The sequence below is a fragment of the Bufo gargarizans genome, chromosome 5 (assembly GCF_014858855.1).
Source record: "Bufo gargarizans isolate SCDJY-AF-19 chromosome 5, ASM1485885v1, whole genome shotgun sequence".
Lineage (NCBI taxonomy): Eukaryota > Metazoa > Chordata > Amphibia > Anura > Bufonidae > Bufo > Bufo gargarizans.
The window spans coordinates 415,821,252-415,841,261 of NC_058084.1; positions in this window are offsets into that span (position 1 = coordinate 415,821,252).

The following is a 20,010-nucleotide window of genomic DNA, read 5'->3' on the forward strand; positions in this document are numbered from 1 at the left end:
GGGGTATAATACAGGATGTAACTAAGGATCAGTACAGGATAAGTAATGTATGTACACAGTGACTGCACCAGCAGAATAGTGAGTGCAGCTCTGGAGTATAATACAGGATGTAACTCAGGATCAGTACAGGATAAGTAATGTATGTACACAGTGACTGCACCAGCAGAATAGTGAGTGCAGCTCTGGAGTACAATACAGGATGTAACTCAGGATCAGTACAGGATCAGTAATGTATGTACACAGTGACTGCACCAGCAGAATAGTGAGTGCAGCTCTGGAGTACAATACAGGATGTAACTCAGGATCAGTACAGGATAAGTAATGTATGTACACAGTGACTGCACCAGCAGAATAGTGAGTGCAGCTCTGGAGTATAATACAGGATGTAACTCAGGATCAGTACAGGATAAGTAATATATGTACACAGTGACTTCACCAGCAGAATAGTGAGTGCAGCTCTGGAGTATAATACAGGATGTAACTCAGGATCAGTACAGGATAAGTAATGTATGGACACAGTGACTGCACCAGCAGAATAGTGAGTGCAGCTCTGGGGTATAATACAGTCTATACTTCTGGATCAGTACAGGATAAGTGATGTAATGTATGTTCAGAGTTGCTGACCTTTTTAGTATATTATAGCCATCTCTAGACTGTAATATGGTTTATAAAGGTAGCAGCCTGTATACTTTCTCCGGGAGGCGGTGTGGGCCTCTCCTCTGTATATTTGCTCTGTAGATCACAGTGATATCAGCAGTGAGGAGCGGACGCGCTGATGCTTTATATGATGATGGCGATTCTATATAGAATGTGAATAGAATAAAAGCCCAACTAGATTTCTAGGGTCTGAATGTGTAACTTTCCTCCTTTCTTCCTGGGAGTCCAGATAGGGGTGCAGTATTATACCCCATCTGCTCTGAGATCCTGGCCCCTGATCACCCTGCAAGACGGACCATAAAGGGGCAGCACTTGTGCCAATCTTCCCAAGGTGGGCATCTCTGTACGGGAATGGGGCTCAAAATGTTAATTTCTTTCATACATTTTTATATTTTGTATTTTATTTTGGAGCGCCCCCTTATGGCGTCTCAGGTAGTTGCATGCAGCCCCACGTCTGTAATGTGACAGCATGTTTCCTGTGGTCATAGTAATGCCCATATGGAGCTAAGCTGCAGTGTAAAGCAGGACAAACAATGTGTCTCTACATCAGTGCATGAAGCTGACACAGAGACACTTACTGTACCTGAGTGCACAGAGCAGGACATGGCGGTATTATACTGTGTCGGTCTGCAGAGCAGAACTGGGGGTTCAGCACTGGAAATGAGGGGTGCACGTCACACCAGAACACATATTACTGACAGCACACTCACCTCTCACCTAAAGTCATTGTTTTCGCAGAAGTCACTCTCATCATCCTCTACAGAGGAATGAAATCCCAACTCCCGTGGCACAGAACAAGCCAACTCAGCGCCCATCAGCGAGACAACGTAGAGCGCTAGTCGGGACTCCGGCAGTGCAGAGCTAGCCACTGATGATGTACTGAGTAAAGGGGGGCCCCGAGGACAGGACAGAGGAAGCAGGGAGCTGGAAAGCAGAGCCTGAGCCCCAGACAAGGGACTCAAGACAGGAGCGAGAAGTAAGTGTAATTAGGAGGCGGCCTTTTATCCAAGACTGGGCCCCTTCCTCCAGGGGTCCCATAGCAACTGTGTGGTCTGCCTCCGTTGGAGGTACACCGCTGACTCTGCCTCTTAATATTTTCCTTTTTTCAGTAGAATCTGTATAACCTTCCATGCACAACCATATCTGTTTTACGGTCTAGAAATTGCAGATTCGTAAAAACAAAAATCTGGACGTGGTCCATGTTACATCCACATTATTGCGCACCTGTTGACTTTAAGGGGTATGTGGTCCGGAGATAGTTTCTGTCGATACAAAACGTTCCCCTATCAACAAAATATCTGGGACCACCACTGATCAGGAGATCTGGATCCTGTGTCCACTTATGAATGAAGTGGCAGGTCGAGCGTGCACATAGCTACTCTCCATGGGTCTGCTGGGGATAGTCGAGTACAAAGCTCAGCTATTTCCAGAAGCCCCATAGACACTGAATGAAGCAGAAGGGAACATGAGTGACCGACCATTCCATTTCTTCGGGGACACAGGATCCCCATTCTCATGATCATGAGGGACCCAGCAGTCCCCACCAGTCAGTCCGCACCTGTAGGTAGGGGATAAGAAAAATAAGCCTAGCTGTAAAACCAAGAAAGGCCATCACTATCTGAGCAGCAAGGGTCGGACACCCTGCAACCCCATCCAGTTGACTATGAAGATTCATAAAGAGGCCCAGACACACCACTACTTAATATACACTGACTTCTTTATTAACTGCAAGGTATCAAATGTACAGTAGATGTTCTCATGAGAAGTCAGGGCACTGGTCTTAAATGTGGCCCTGTTGATGATGGGCCTTTGACTCATGATGAGTCGGGCCTTCAGCACTCAGGAGAGGAAAAACCCCAGTGGAGGTAACCTCTAGGGAGCCATGGCTGAAGGACTGCCCTTCCCCTAGGCGGTGGAAAACCGGTGAATGTCAAGTAGGTTGACTTCTGCAGAGACCAAGCCTGGAATCTGCCTTTGATGCAGCAGGAAACTCACTTCTTCGGTGAATACATCTGACTGCAGAAAGTCCGGTGGGTGACAAGTCCAGTGGTGAATGCAGAGACCAAGCCTGGAATCTGCCCTTGATGCAGCAGGAAACTCACTTCTTTGGTGAATACATCTGTCTGCGGAAAGTCCGGTGAATGTCAAGTCCAGTGGTGAATGCAGAGACCAAGCCTGGAATCTGCCCTTGATGCAGCAGGAAACTCACTTCTTTAGTGAATACATCTGTCTGCGGAAAGTCCGGTGGGTGAGTGCAGAGACCGAGCCCGGAATCTGCCTCTTGCTGAAGTGCAGGTCATCTGATCCTGACATGGTGGCCACCATGTCGCTGACTTGTGGTAGAGTCATCACTTCCAGCTGTATCCCATATTCATTGCAGGGACACAGTGAGACCCCCGCTCTGGTACAGTGATCTGCAGATGCAAAAAATATAATTATGACTGTACATGGAACAACGGAAAATGACATGTAAGTGACACACAATTTACTGTATTAAACTTGGGCCCATGTTTATAACAGCGATACGAACGCTTATCAATGTCATTGACTGTTATAGCTGTTATTCTTGTTCTGGGACCCACTGCTGTATCCAACATAAACAGAATACACCTTATAATCGTGAAATGATTTATTTTCATATATTTTTGGCGCTCAGGAAGGTTTAGAGCTCAGTTTTCCGGATACAAATCACCAAAACCCCTGCTTTTTTACACACTTCCATAATTACAATTCTGGGAGCCATTGCTCAAGGTGATCTACATATCAAGGTCAATGGGAGCTCCCCCTAGTGGCGACTGTAGGCAGTTAGAATTTTATCATTCTTATATGCCATGTATCAGGCGATTTGGATGATTTTTCACTAACGTCTACTGCTCTGCTCATCTTCGTGGAGAATCTAAACCCTAAATTATTCTGTGTCATAAATCACATTACATTTTCTGACTCCTGTAACAAGGATCTTACCTTATTTAGGGCTCTTTTTGGTTCTTAAGGCCAATACCTTCTAGCAGGGGTCACTGGTGAAGATCAGGAGATGGTTTCTTCTGCACCTCATGTTGTCTCAGACCTCTGATGATCCGATCTGCTGCAATTGCCTTCCTAACCCCAGGCTGTTTTCATTTCCAGTGGTGACCAGTGGATACATCTGTGTCCAAATTATACAGAAAACAATATCAATATACACAACGAGGATACAATTAGGCTACACCCCGTCCCCATAAATAGGTACAACTATAGACACAGCAAAGTTATGGGGCCCATAGGCTCAAAGGCCAATGTTTGTGGGGTGTGATTACCCCGAACATTTGGTGTTGTCTAAGTACTTTCTACACATACATATATTATCACATGAGAAGACATTATTACAATCAGTACACGGAAATGATGAAACTTAGAATAGTCACTGGTTACTTACCGATGCCAACAAGTCTGTGGGTTGTAGACCTGTGCCATGGGCCAGCGGTTGTAATCTGGGATTGGGTAGAGACTGCAGCTTTGGTGAAGTAGAGGATCCAGGTCTGTTTCAGTAATATCAGGCTTGTGGTCAGGGCGATCTCTTGGCCCATCATAGACTCGACATGTCATGAAAGACATGGAGTCGCTAATTGACCTTTTTGGGAAAGCCTGTGATCCTGCCATTCTGGAGGCAGGATATTAGATGGTCTCTCATCACGTCGTGCTGGAAGATCGCCGTGGGTTCACCGTCATCTGCCAGAAACTCAAAGGCAAATGCTATGGCGAACACCCCACAGTCATAGGTGTTTCTCTGCTGATCCACGTTGAGACATTTTAGATTTTTCAGGGGCTCATTGACCACTACACTGTAGATGTTATTAATCTGCTGGCAAACAGATAGAGGCAATTTGCTGGTCTTGATGCTGTCGGCCACTAGGATGTCGCCATTTTTGAAGCAGGTGGTCAGCCAGTGCACCCTGTCCTCGTCGTAGTGGATTTGTACGGCCTTCTTTAGCACACTGTACCCTGGAAAGAGAATAGCAGCAGCGGGCTGCAGGCCATCAAAGTCCCCAAACTGATTCTGCAGGAGATCCTGGGCCTGATTAATGATGTCATCATCCAGCATGCCTTCCTGGCCGCTGCTCTTCAGGATAGATAAGTGCTTTGGAGACAAGTTGTTCTGTGCTCTCCAAGTATAGGCCATCTCCACTTGTGATGTTCCCAGCTCCGGGCTTCCTACATCTTTGGTAGATGGAGCGGACATGTTTTCTGCCGCAGCTCTTTTGGCTGGTGGAAATGTCCCGGACTGACTGTCATTGGAGGTTGGTGCTTTCCGTTTAAGACTGGCTTTGGAAGCTTCACTAGATGCCTTCAAAAGGTCTTCAGCAGACTCAGCCATTTTCTTGTCCGATGTTTTAAGGGTCTCAAAATTTAAAGAGACATCATCCTTCTTTGCTGTGTGTTGTTTTTGACGAGTCTTTCTATTACATCGTCGCTTACAGCTCTTTGGTGTTTTTTTAGAAGGTGGTGCTTTGTGGACAAGGAATGGCTCCACAGTATCAGCATCCCGAGGTCTTTTTTGTGGGGGTTCCCCACTTTCTGTTTTTTCTCCCAGGGACATGCCTTGTGGTATTAGGGGCCCCTCATGTGCAACTTTTGGATCAGCAGTTGGTGTCTTCTCAGCTATGTCATGGCGGATGACGTGGTTTTTACGTCTTAAGGCAACTGACCTGAAGAAGCTCCTGACCTGTGTCATGATGGTTGATTTCTTGGCCAGGAAGCTGGAGTTCCTCATCAGAGTCCTCCATTTTTGATTCAGTTTCCTGAATCGGGTCAGAAGGAATGAGCCAATCGACATGCAGGATGAGAGAGAGTTGACCAGCAGCCGCCGATCAACATACCGCAGACGCCTATGAATCCTCATGGCGTCCAATCTTCTTTCTGAAGTTGTGTGCATCCAACATGGAGTCACACCTTCACAAATCCATCATTGTGATGTCATCCAGTGACATCACAGCTGTAGGCCCAGTTCTAGAACATTCTATGCAAATGTGGTGACATCACAACACTCTGCCAGGATAAAGGCCAGATTATTTTAATATGTTAATGAACTAAGATATATGGAGAGTGTTTGTTTAATGGATGCAGATTTTCAGTTTTCAATACATAGATTTTTACCTTAACAGTAAATTTTCTGCTTCACATTTTTAGTTTGATTTGGTGGCTGATTTTTTTTATTAATCTGTATAGTTCCAAAACTTTATATAGATCTTTATATTATATGAAACACTCTAATCCTTTAAATAAAATTACAGAATTTGAGGCGCAGATGCTGCAGAACCTCTTCTCTGAAAAGTAAGGAAGAGATTCTGTCCACCGTTGATTGCTTGGATAAGGCCTCGTTCTTCTCACCAGAAGGTCTGCAGGATGTGAGATGTGTATTTTTGTGTTGTGCTCACACTGGTGATTATGAAGGGGTTGTCCAAATTGTAGAGTCCTCTTCATTTCGACCACCGATTGACACCAGAGTAATATGCAAGTGGTACACCGCCATAATACGACCCCCAAAGAAGTCTATGGGGCCTTATTGTACCCTAGAGCGTAAGTAGGTGCAAAATTTGGAAACACCCCAAGCAACTTCCCCAAAACCTCTCCTCCTGCATTGAGTCCTGCACAGTTCAGGAGGAGGAGCCAAGAGTTTACTAATCAACGGCTGATGAAAGCACCTCCCCTTATTAAAGCCCCGCCATCTACATGCAGATAGTCCTCTTCTCTCTGAAGGTTTGGGTCCCTGTAGTTTATAATCTTCTGTCCTTACTTTAACCTAATCATCTCTCCACATACTGACCTTCCACTTACACATAGCAGCAAAATTGAACAGGCTGTGCTGCAGTATAAAGCATGAGGGAGATACAGAACAGCAGACTAAGTTTATATGGAGACAGGACCTCCTATACACAATGCAGCTAAGCTGCAGTCACTGATCATTATGATTATGGATGCTGATGTTCCAGCCGGCAGTGGTTCTTTATGGCTGATGATCGGCGATTGACGTACGACCCTGTTGGTAAGTTATCTGCTTATTTCAGGTTATTTTCCTGTGCCCCCCCCCCCTCCATTAAAGATCACTATCTGTGTATCTTAGCACTATATGGTATTATTTTGGAGGCTGTATATGACTAGTCTTAGTCATATACAGTCTAGTCTTAGCACTCCATGGTAGTATTATACAGGCGTTATATGGCAGTATTATTTTAACGTTATATGGTGAAAATTAGGGTTGAGCGAATCGAGCTTCAGAATATCGATCCAAAGTCGATTCGCTCAAAAAATTATTATTTTTACATTTATTTTTATTTAAAACTTTCTTTTATTCTCAATTATGTATAAGAACAATAGGGTTCTTTGACCCTTAAATATTACAACATTGGTGTACGCAGATCCCTACTACACGTTTGATACAAATGGGGGACATCTCAACAATTCAAAAAAAGGTAATAGTTACATTTCAGTAATGTATTTCTTCCATCTCTTTTACATTGTTATTATTCTCACATGCTAGAGGGTTGCAGTAGCCGTCTACCCAAGCGCCCCGTCATCTGTTCCACCAAATGCCACTCCGTCAAGGAACATGGTCACGTAATATATTCTATTTCCCCATCTGACATGTACGTAGCAATAAAGGCTTCCCATTTCTGAAAAAAATGTCTAATCTTTCCATGTGGAACACTTTTTTCAACTGCTCCAGTACATGCTGTATTGTTGGTACATCTGATTGTAGCCATCTTTGTAATCTACTCCTCTCCACCACCATACTTATCGTGTGGAACAAGCGGGGCGTCCGCAGTCTCCCTCCTTCTCATAATGAAATAGAAAGAGCTGAGGAGTGAGGTCCGCTCTCTGTCCCCATAACTTCCCAATCATCTCGGCCACTTCTTCCCAAAGCCTTTTACTAATTGGACAAGTCCTTAGCCCGCAATACAGATCGGTATATCCTTGACCACACTTAGGACAATTAGTCATCCGGTCGGGCCTCTCTGTATGAGGGGTATGTTGGAGCCATAAATGGCTCTATGTATTATCCTTAGCTGAGTATCCCTCCATATTCCGCCTACTATATGCTTTCTTACTTTCATCCATCCTTTTGGTATGATCTGCTCTATAGTTTCGTCTCCTATCTGTTTTGCCCATTTCTCACAAATTTTCACCTTATCCTTTTGCATCTCATGTTATAATTCATAGATGACACTTATCCCCGTCCACCCCCCGATTCCAGGATTTTATCCAGTACGTTTAGGTGTATTTATTTATGTACCAGCACTAAGTGTGAAGTAATAGCAGCTTTGATCTGGGCAAATTGAATAGTTTGAAAGGGGTTCAAAGAGAACCTTGCCACCAGCTCCTCCCTTTTCATCCATCTTGGCTCTACGTCATAGTAACATAGTACATAAGGCCGAAAAAAGACATTCGTCCATCCAGTTCGTCATGTAGGAGATGTCTAGCCTGTGTCATCCCTTTATTTCTCCATTCCTCAAAAAGACTGTTAGTTCTACCCTGTGTGAATTCCGGATTATTCCATAGTAGACGATGTTTGGATATCCTGTAGGACAACCAGTATTTTTTACTCAATATCCTCCATGTTGCTATAGTATCTTTGATAAGTACAGACTGTTTAATCCAGGGTTCCCCAACTCCAGTCCTCAGGGCCCACTTGTCGGTCAGGATTTAGGAGTATCCCACAAAATGAATACCTGTGGTAAATCCTGATGGATGGACACTAATTATATCAGCTGCCCAATACTAAGTAAATCCTGAAAACATGAACGGCAGGTGGGCCCTGAGGACTGGAGTTGAGGACCACTGGTTTAATCCATATAGGGATGTTTTGTAACCTGGCATGTAGTAGTGCCACTAGGGACCAGGGCGCACAAAAACCTTGTTCCAATGACAAAGCTGAAAAATAGCTTGTCCCGTTTATCCAATCATTTATATGTCTAGCCAAACACGCCAAGTTATATCCTCTAATATCTGGGAAGGCTATGCCACACTGTTCTTTAAAACCCATTAGGTAACATAACTGAATTCTAGGGCTCTTTCCTTGCCACAAAAACTTTGAAAAGGCCCTTGTTAACTTGTTTATATGTCTTCATGTTTTAAAAGTATGGGAATTACCTGCATTGGATATAATAGTTTGGAAACAGCCATCATTTTAACCACTTCAGCCCCGCTAGCTAAAACCCCCTTCATGACCAGAGCACTTTTTACACTTCTGCACTACACTACTTTCACCGTTTATCGCTCGGTCATGCAACTTACCACCCAAATTAATTTTACCTCCTTTTCTTCTCACTAATGGAGCTTTCATTTGGTGGTATTTCATTGCTGCTGACATTTTTACTTTTTTTGTTATTAATCGAAATTTAACCATTTTTTTGCAAAGAAATGACATTTTTCACTTTCTGTGGTAAAATTTTGCAAAAAAAAACGACATCCATATATAAATTTTTTGCAAAATTTATTGTTCTACATGTCTTTGATAAAAAAAAATGTTTGGGCAAAAAAAAAATGGTTTGGGTAAAAGTTATAGCGTTTACAAACTATGGTACAAAAATGTGAATTTCCGCTTTTTGAAGCAGCTCTGACTTTCTGAGCACCTGTCATGATTCCTGAGGTTCTACAATGCCCAGACAGTAGAAAAACCCCACAAATGACCCCATTTCGGAAAGTAGACACCCTAAGGTATTCACTGATGGGCATAGTGAGTTCATAGAACTTTTTATTTTTTGTCACAAGTTAGCGGAAAATGATGATTTTTATTTTAATTTTTTTTTTTGTTACAAAGTCTCATATTCCACTAACTTGCGACAAAAAATAAAAAATTCTAGGAACTCGCCATGCCCCTCACGGAATACCTTGGGGTGTCTTCTTTCCAAAATGGGGTCACTTGTGGGGTAGTTATACTGCCCTGGCAATTTAGGGGCCCAAATGTGTGAGAAGTACTTTGCAATCAAAATGTGTAAAAAATGGCCTGCGAAATCCGAAAGGTGCACTTTGGAATATGTGCCCCTTTGCCCACCTAGGCTGCAAAAAAGTGTCACACATCTGGTATCGCCGTACTCAGGAGAAGTTGGGCAATGTGTTTTGGGGTGTCATTTTACATGTACCCATGCTGGGTGAGAGAAATATCTTGGCAAAAGACAACTTTTCCCATTTTTTTATACAAAGTTGGCATTTGACCAAGATTTTTTTCTCACCCAGCATGGGTATATGTAAAATGACACCCCAAAACACATTTCCCAACTTCTCCTGAGTACGGCGATACCAGATGTGTGACACTTTTTTGCAGGCTAGATGCACAAAGGTGCCAAAATTCCTTTTAGGAGGGCATTTTTAGACATTTGGATCCCAGACTTCTTCTCACACTTTCGGGCCCCTAAAAAGCCAGGGCAGTATAAATACCCCACATGTGACCCCACTTTGGAAAGAAGACACCCCAAGGTATTCAATGAGGGGCCTGGCGAGTTCATAGAATTTATTTTTTTGCATAAGTTTGCGGAAATTGATATTTTTTTTTTTTCTCACAAAGTCTCACTTTCCGCTAACTTAGGACAAAAATGTAAATCTTTCATGGACTCAATATGCCCCTCACGGAATACCTTGGGGTGTCTTCTTTCCGAAATGGGGTCACATGTGGGGTATTTATACTGCCCTGGCTTTTTAGGGGCCCTAAAGCGTGAGAAGAAGTCTGGAATATAAATGTCTAAAAATGTTTACGCATTTGGATTCTGTGAGGGGTATGGTGAGTTCATGTGAGATTTTATTTTTTGACACAAGTTAGTGGAATATAAGACTTAGTAAGAAAAAAACTAAAACAAACAAAAAAAATTCGCTAACTTGTGCCCAAAAAAATGTCTGAATGGAGCCTTACAGGGGGGGGTGATCAATGACAGGGGGGTGATCAATGACAGGGGGGTGATCACCCATATAGACTCCCTGATCACCCCCCTGTCATTGATCACCCCCCTGGTAAGGCTCCATTCAGACATCCGTATGATTTTTACGGATCCACGGATCGGATCCGCAAAACACATGCGGACGTCTGAATGGAGCCTTACAGGGGGGTGATCAATGACAGGGGGGTGATCAATGACAGAGGGGTGATCACCCATATACACTCCCTGATCACCCCCTGTCATTGATCATCCCCCTGTAAGGCTCCATTCAGACGTCCGCATGTGTTTTGCGGATCCTATCCATGTATCCATGGATCCGTAAAATCATGAGGACGTTTCAATGGAGCCTTACAGGGGGGTGATCAATGACAGGGGGTGATCAGGGAGTGTATATGGGTGATCACCCCCTTGTCATTGATCACCCCCCTGTAAGGCTCCATTCAGACGTCCACATGTGTTTTGCGGATCCGATCCATGTATCCATGTATCCGTAAAAATCATACGGATGTTTGAATGGAGCCTTACAGGGGGGTGATCAATGACAGGGGGGTGATCAATGACAGGGAAGTGATCAGGAAGTCTATATGGGTGATCACTCCCTTGTCATTGATCACCCCCCTGTAAGGCTCCATTCAGACGTCCGTATGCGTTTTGCGGATCCGATCCATGTATCCGTGGATCCGTAAAAATCATACGGACGTCTGAATGGAGCCTTACAGGGGGGTGATCAATGACAGGGGGGTGATCAGGGAGTCTATATGGGGTGATCAGTGGTTCATAAAGGGTTAATAAGTGACGGGGGGGGGGTAGTGTAGTGTAGTGGTGTTTGGTGCTACTTTAGTGAGCTCCCTGAGTCCTCTGGTGGTTGATCCAAACAAAAGGGACCACCAGAGGACCAGGTAGCAGGTATATTAGACGCTGTTATCAAAACAGGGTCTAATATACCTGTTAGGGGTTAAAAAAAATCACATCTCCAGCCTGCCAGCGAACGATCGCCGCTGGCAGGCTGGAGATCCACTCGCTTACCTTCCGTTCCTGTGAGCGCGCGCGCGCCTGCGTGCGCGCGTTCACAGGAAATCTCGGCTCTCGCGGGAGGACGCGTATATGCAGTGAGCTCCTCTGCTCCCCCTAGTGGTGGCTGAGGGAAGCTACAATTTATCATTTTATTCTAAGGCTTTGCAGGGGATTTGGAGCTCTGTATGAGGAAAGCTGATCTCTGACTGACTGCTATAAAGATATATGAAGAAGTTATAACTTGTTCTCCAGGACTTACCATATTACCACCCTTAGGACCGGCCATCAGTTTGTGATCACGAGGGTCCTACACCTGGGAGAACATTCACTGCCTTTATCAGATCTGTGACTAAGTCGATTTTATGGGTTAACAGATCGCGCTATGATTTCTTCAATTCTTGACGAGTACAGGATTGGAGCAGGCCGCACTTCTCTGGAGGTAAGTAGCTTCATTGTAATCTGGCCCTTTGTGCTATCAGCCATGAGGAGTGGTAAGTGGTCACTTACTGTATTCTCTTCTCTTTAGGACATCTACTGCCTCCAGCATTGCATCTATGGCCTGACACCCTTCTTAAGTGAGTATTTTTGGTAATAAGACTCGACTATGAAAACTAGATCTGATCTCGAAGTTTAGACTGATCTGAAGTAAACTCATGATCTGGTTGTGTTCTCTCTGCAGCTTATCCCCGCACCGTGGAGGAGAGAGACCAACAACGTCTCATCTACTGCATGAGATTCCTCCCATCTCCAATCTTCAAGATGGAGGTGAATGATCCTACTGCCTGTCATATTGTCCTCCAGATTCCTCCATGTTCTGTTTATAGATGTGAAGGTTTAATAGGAACGTCTGATAGACGAGTGACTGAATCTGTTCTTAGCGCCTCATGCCGACCAACCCAGAAGCTCAGAGGAAATACCTGCCTTTCCCACTGGAGGAAGAAGATCCAGAGTCGGCATTGATGATGGCAAGCCAACTGTGCGAAGACCTGCCGGTGGAGAAGGCCAAGAGAGAGCGAGAGGAGGCAGAGACATCCCGGTTGCAGCAGGATGAGACTACTGAGAAGAAGCAGAAAAAGAACAGAGGATGGTGAAACTGGATGTGAAGAGCAAGAACCTGAGAAGAGTTCAGCATCAGCCTGGAAGAAGACAGAAGATCCGCCAGCCAACCACCTTCCAGTATGTCAACACCAACCTGAGAGGAAAGAAGAACATCCTCTGGACCATCCTCTTCAAACCATTCTGCCGGTGAAGGATGGTAAGGAGCTGTCAGAACACCAGCAGCAACCCAAAAAAAAATAATTATAGTTATTAAATAATAATGCTTAGGTAAAAGGGTAGTAATATAGTAATACATCTATAACAATAGTAAAAATAAAAAAATAACATGATTTTTAGAAAACTTAGATATAGAAATCAGGAGTTTTGATCCAGGGTTCTAGGACTGATCGCCTTTTTCTCGGGGTCGAGAAGGAATTTTTCCCCCTGTGACACGAATTGGCTGAATGTGTCCAGGGGTTTTTGCCTTCTTCTGGATCAACAGGTTTAGGGATAGGGACCTAATTTAGTGATGGGGATCAGGGGGCTTGATCCGGGGTTCTAGGACTGATCGCCTTTTCCCGGGGTCGAGAAGGAATTTTTCCCCTGTGACACGAATTGGCTGAATGTGTCCAGGGGTTTTCGCCTTCTTCTGGATCAACAGTTTTAGGTGTAGGGACAAAATTAACAATAATAGTAATAGTTCTAGTACCGTAGTCTTATAATAAATAATAATGGTCATTAGTGTTAGTGTAGGGACCCACTTGAAGGAGGTCGCCTTGACGTGGCAAGTGGGCTTATACATTTTGATAACAATGTATATGTCACAACCAGACAGCTGAGAAGCTCTGACAGAGGCCTTTCAGAACCTCCTCCTTGACTTTCTTTGTTGTGGTATTCAGTTCCTCATCTCGTTAGCCTCTCTCAGCTGTCATGTGTTGGACTAATTGCTTCCCTTTAAATTCCTCCCCAGAATGCTTTTCTGGGCGGCTTATACTTGTTCCTGGAGTGTGTGTGCATGCTGATCTTGTTCTCCTGTCTGCTACAAAGTTAGTGTTGAACATTTATCTGTTATTTTCTGTTTGCTGGATCCCAGGTGACCCTGACTCCCTCCGTATCTTGTGTAGGGAGCCGGTGGTCGTGTCCCCTCACTATTGTAGGGTGCTCAGGGGTTATATAGTCAAGGTACGTGGATATGCAAACTTCCACCATTCGGATCTTTGCATAAGCTGAGCAGCCAGGGAAAGTGCTAGGTCTTGTGCAGGGGTCTCCCCTTGGTCCTTAGCTTTGGATCCAGTGAGTCATATATGCATGTTGCTTTGCCTTGTTTCCTGTACACCGCCCGTGACATTATAAGCCACCAGAACCGTCTCAAGCATGGATCCGGTTTCACTTTTGGCTGAACGCTTCCAGGGTCTTTCATTGGAGGTAGCTGATCTCCGTAAGACTTTTTCTCAGCTTCAAGTGACCGGTTCAGCTTGCGTTCATGGAGTTTGTTCTGAGCCTAAGATCTCGCTCCCGGATACGTTCTCCGGGGGTAGTGAGAATTTTGTGCGTTTTAGAGAGGCTTGCAAACTCCATTTTCGCCTTCTTCCCCATTCCTCTGGTGATGAGGAACGGAGGGTGGGGATCATTATATCGTTGCTCAGAGGTAACGCTCAGTCCTGGGCCTTTTCGCTGCCGGAGGGGGCACGGCCTCTCCGTTCAGTGGATGAATTCTTTTTAGCCCTGGGTCAGATATATGATGATCCGGATCGTATTGCTCTGGCTGAGTCTAGACTATGTCTATTATGCCAGGGTAAACAATCCGCAGAAATATACTGCTCAGAATTTCGGAGATGGGCAGTTGATACTGGTTGGAATGATGCTGCACTCCGAAGTCAATTTTGCCATGGTCTTTCAGAGGGATTTAAAGATGCATTTGGCTTTCATGAGAGGCCTATTTCTTTGGACTCTGCTATGTCTCAGGCCGTTCGTATTGACAGGCGTCTTAGAGAGAGAGGAGAGATGTCCCCTTCCTGTCATACTCAGTCCCAGGACAGTGCAGCGGTCCCATTCTGTGCGCAGGGGTCTCAGTCACCGTCAGCCCCTTCTGAGCAGGAGTCTATGCAGCTGGGGTTGATTGCTTCTGACAATAGAAGATTCAGCTCGCATGGGAGGGTTTGTTTTTGTTGTGGAGGTATAAATCATTTGGCAAATATTTGTCCCTCTAGGAGATTCAGGCAGTTTTCTGGGAGTAATAAAGAAACAAACAGGAAAAAATCTTTTAAAAATGTTCCGTCTGTTACTATTGGCAGGGTTGAGGCGGAAATTGAAGGTTTTCCGTTTGCTTGTAGTTCCCGTTTTGTCCTGCCGGCTAGGGTGGCGCTAGAGAGCAAGAACATTTTTTGTGAGATTTTTGTGGATAGTGGAGCAGCGGTCAATCTCATTGATAATCAATTTGCGATAACTCATGGTTTCCAGGTGCGCAATTTGGGAAAGGATATTCCTGTTTTTGCTATCGATTCCGCTCCACTTTCTCAGAAATCATTAAAGGGCATAGTTCACAATATCCGTTTAATTGTGAGTGATGCTCATGTTGAGGATGTGTCATGTTTCGTCCTTAGCGGTTTGCCTACCCCTCTGGTGTTGGGGCTGCCCTGGCTCACTAAGCATAACCCCACCATTGATTGGCAAGCGAGGCAAATAAATGGTTGGAGTGACTTTTGCAGAGAGAATTGCCTCATGACATATGTTTCTGAGGTTGCTACTAAGACTGTACCATCTTTTCTCTCTGAATTTTCGGATGTCTTCTCTGAGAGTGGAGTTCAGGATTTGCCCCCGCACAGGGAGTACGATTGCCCTATTAATCTCATCCCAGACGCCAAGCTGCCTAAATCTCGTTTATACAATCTTTCCCAACCTGAGAGGATCGCTATGCGTGCTTATATCTCTGAGAGTCTGAGAAAAGGACACATACGACCCTCGAAGTCACCTGTTGCCGCTGGTTTTTTCTTTGTTAAGAAAAAAGATGGTTCTTTAAGACCTTGTCTGGATTTCAGGGAGCTGAACAGTATCACAATTCGTGACCCTTAGCCGCTTCCTCTGATCCCGGACCTGTTTAACCAGGTTGTTGGGGCTAAAGTATTTTCCAAATTAGATCTAAGAGGGGCATACAACCTGGTCAGGGTCAGAGAAGGGGACGAATGGAAGAAGGCCTTCAATACCCCTGAGGGCCATTTTGAAAATTTGGTTATGCCTTTTGGTTTGATGAATGCCCCAGCCGTTTTTCAGCATTTCGTGAACAGCATTTTTTATCATTTGATGGGAAAATTTGTATTGGTGTATTTGGATGACATTTTGATTTTTTCTCCCGATTTCAAAACTCATAAGGAACATTTACGTCAGGTCTTGCTCATCCTGCGGGAGAATAAATTATATGCGAAACTGAAAAAATGTGTGTTTGCAGTTCCAGAAATTCAATTTCTGGGGTTTCTTCTCTCCGCTTCTGGTTTTCGCATGGACCCTGAGAAGGTCCGCGCTGTGCTTGAGTGGGAGCTTCCAGAGAATCAGAAGGCGCTGATGCGTTTTTTGGGCTTTGCCAATTATTACAGGAAGTTCATTTTGAATTATTCTTCTATTGTTAAACCACTCACTGATATGACCAGAAAGGGGGTAGATTTTTCTTCTTGGTCAGTAGAGGCGCGTAAGGCTTTTTCTGATATCAAGGAGAGTTTTGCTTCCGCTCCCATCTTGGTGCAACCTGATGTTTCTTTACCCTTCATAGTTGAGGTTGATGCTTCTGAGGTGGGTGTGGGGGCGGTCTTGTCTCAGGGTTCCTCTCCTGCCAATTGGCGACCGTGTGCCTTTTTCTCAAGAAAACTCTCCTCCGCAGAGAGAAATTACGATTTGGGAGATAGGGAATTGTTGGCCATCAAGTTGGCTTTTGAGGAGTGGCGCCATTGGCTAGAGGGAGCCAGACACCCTATTACCGTATTTACTGACCATAAAAATCTGGCCTACTTGGAGTCAGCCAAGCGTCTGAACCCAAGACAGGCCAGATGGTCTTTGTTCTTTTCTAGGTTTAATTTTATTGTCACGTTCCGCCCTGAAGTTAAGAATGTGAAGGCAGATGCCCTGTCACGTTGTTTTCCGGGAGGCGGGAATTTTGAAGACCCGGGTCCCATTTTGGCTGAAGGTGTGGTGGTCTCTGCTCTTTTTCCTGAATTGGAGGCAGAGGTGCAGGCAGCCCAGTCAGAGGCTCCTGATCTTTGTCCTCCTGGGAGGTTGTTTGTGCCTCTCGCTTTAAGACACAAGATTTTTAAAGAACACCACGATACGGTCCTTGCTGGGCACCCGGGGGTAAGAGCCACACTGGATCTCATCGCTCGGAGATTCTGGTGGCCTGCGCTTCGTAAGTCGGTTGAGGGTTTTGTGGCAGCCTGCGAGACTTGCGCTCGTGCCAAAGTCCCTCATTCGCGGCCATCAGGTCCTCTCCTTCCCTTGCCCATTCCTTCCCGTCCTTGGACACATCTGTCCATGGACTTCATAACGGACCTGCCTCGTTCCTCGGGGAAGACTGTGATTCTGGTGGTGGTGGACCGTTTTAGCAAAATGGTGCATTTCATCCCTTTTCCTGGTTTGCCCAATGCTAAGACGCTGGCGCAGGCATTTATTGATCACATTGTCAATTTGCACGGTATTCCTTCAGACATAGTCTCTGATAGGGGCACGCAGTTTGTTTCCAGATTCTGGAAGGCTTTCTGTTCTCGCTTGGGGGTTCGGTTGTCATTCTCTTCTGCTTTCCACCCGCAGTCGAATGGCCAGACAGAGCGCGTCAATCAGAATCTGGAGACATATCTGCGCTGTTTTGTGGCGGAGAATCAAGAGGATTGGTGTTCTTTTTTGTCCCTTGCTGAGTTTGCTTTAAATAACCGTCGTCAGGAGCCCTCTGATAAGTCACCATTTTTTGGTGCATATGGGTTTCATCCGCAGTTTGGGACTTTCTCGGGAGAGGGGTCTTCTGGTTTACCTGATGAGGACAGATTCTCCTCGTCTTTGTCATCTATTTGGCAAAAGATTCAGGATAATCTAAAGAGCATGAGTGAGAGATATAAGCGTGTGGCAGATAAGAGACGTGTGCTTGGTCCGGACCTGAATGTTGGTGATCTGGTGAGGTTGTCTACCAAGAATATCAAATTGAAGGTTCCCTCCTGGAAGTTGGGTCCTAGGTTTATTGGGCCTTACAAAATCCTGTCTGTCATCAATCCTGTTGCATACCGTCTTGATCTTCCTCAGACTTGGAAGATCCATAATATTTTTCATAAGTCCTTATTGAAACCTTATGTTCAACCCATTGTACCCTCGCCTTTGCATCCTCCTCCGATTATGGTTGATGGGAATCTTGAATTTCAGGTCTCTAGGATTGTGGATTCTCGTCTTGTCCGCGGTTCTCTTCAGTACCTTGTTCATTGGGAGGGGTATGGTCCTGAGGAGAGGATGTGGGTCCCAGTGACGGACATTAAGGCCTCTCGTCTCATCAGGGCTTTCCATAGGTCCCATCCTGAGAAGGTGGGTTCTGAGTGTCCGAGGTCCACTCGTAGAGGGAGGGGTACTGTCACAACCAGACAGCTGAGAAGCTCTGACAGAGGCCTTTCAGAACCTCCTCCTTGACTTTCTTTGTTGTGGTATTCAGTTCCTCATCTCGTTAGCCTCTCTCAGCTGTCATGTGTTGGACTAATTGCTTCCCTTTAAATTCCTCCCCAGAATGCTTTACTGGGCGGCTTATACTTCTTCCTGGAGTGTGTGTGCATGCTGATCTTGTTCTCCTGTCTGCTACAAAGTTAGTGTTGAACATTTATCTGTTATTTTCTGTTTGCTGGATCCCAGGTGACCCTGACTCCCTCCGTATCTTGTGTAGGGAGCCGGTGGTCGTGTCCCCTCACTATTGTAGGGTGCTCAGGGGTTATATAGTCAAGGTACATGGATATGCAAACTTCCACCATTCGGATCTTTGCATAGGCTGAGCAGCCAGGGAAAGTGCTAGGTCTTGTGCAGGGGTCTCCCCTTGGTTCCTTAGCTTTGGATCCAGTGAGTCATATATGCATGTTGCTTTGCCTTGTTTCCTGTACACCGTCCGTGACAGTATGCTAAGAATCTCCTGTCCATGGTTATAGCAGCAGTAGATGGCGGTACAACATGTGGATTAGCACCGTGATGTTTCTTCTACACTTGTCACATTGTAATAGATATCAGGAGGCAGGGCCGGCTTCAGGTTCATGTGGGCCCTTGGGCGATAAACTCTCAGTGGCCCCCTTGTGGCATTTTGCACAGCGCTTATAGCAATAAAACTGTATGTATTATAGATGAAATACCTTACACAGAGCATACTACAGAGCAGATATATGTGAATCAGTCCTTATGTAACTACTTTTATTTTCTACCAGTGTTTTAGTCCCTCAGGTCTACTCACAGATAGGTGCCCCCTCACAGTAGGTATGCCAAGATAGGTGCCCCCTCACAGTAGGTATGCCAAGATATGTGTATCTTCACAGTAAATATGCCAAGATATGTGCCCTCTTTTGGTGGATATGCCAAGATATGTGCCCAGTGCCCCCTTCACAGTGGTTATGCCCAGATGTGCCCCCTTCACTGAAAGTAAAAAAACAAATAATAAATACTCCTTGCCTCAGTCATCTGGCTCCTCCCATGATCTGCGCTCCCAATCAGCAGCAGCAGGACACTGTGCCACATCGCGCTGCTGTGTAGGAGGAGCGGAGGCTGATTCACAGCCTGCCCCGCTCCTCCTCCTACACAGATCAGCAGGACCATGTGTGAGGACATCGTGCTGCTGCTGCTGCTGCTGTGGAGCACTGGGGATAGTGAGTGTAGTGGAATGATGGAGTCTTTAATAGAGTCCTTTTTATAAAAGGGAGTTCCAAACTGGAAAAGCAAAACAAAGAACTCCGCCCTCAACAGTGCTCTTGCTCTTTCTTGTTTCCTTTAACCCCTTAAGGACTCAGCCCTATTTAACCTTAAGGACTTGGCCATTTAAGTGCTGATAACTTTAAAACGCTTTGACTTACCCAAGCCGTTCTGGGATTGTTTTTTCGTCACACACTGTACTTCATGACACTGCTAAAATTGGGTAAAAAAGGTTAATTGTTTTGCATAAAAAAATACTAAATTTACCAAAAATTTTGAAAAATTTGCAAATTTCAAAGTTTCAGTTTCTCTACTTCTGTAATACTTAGTAATACCCCCAAAAATTGTGATGACTTTACATTCCCCATATGTCTACTTCATGTTTGTATCCTTTTGGGAATGCCATTTTATTTTTTGGGGATGTTACTGTTGCCTGCGGTCTAGGTCTGTTTTTGTACCCCTTTTCCTTGCAGCTTGGCCAGTGAGACTCCTA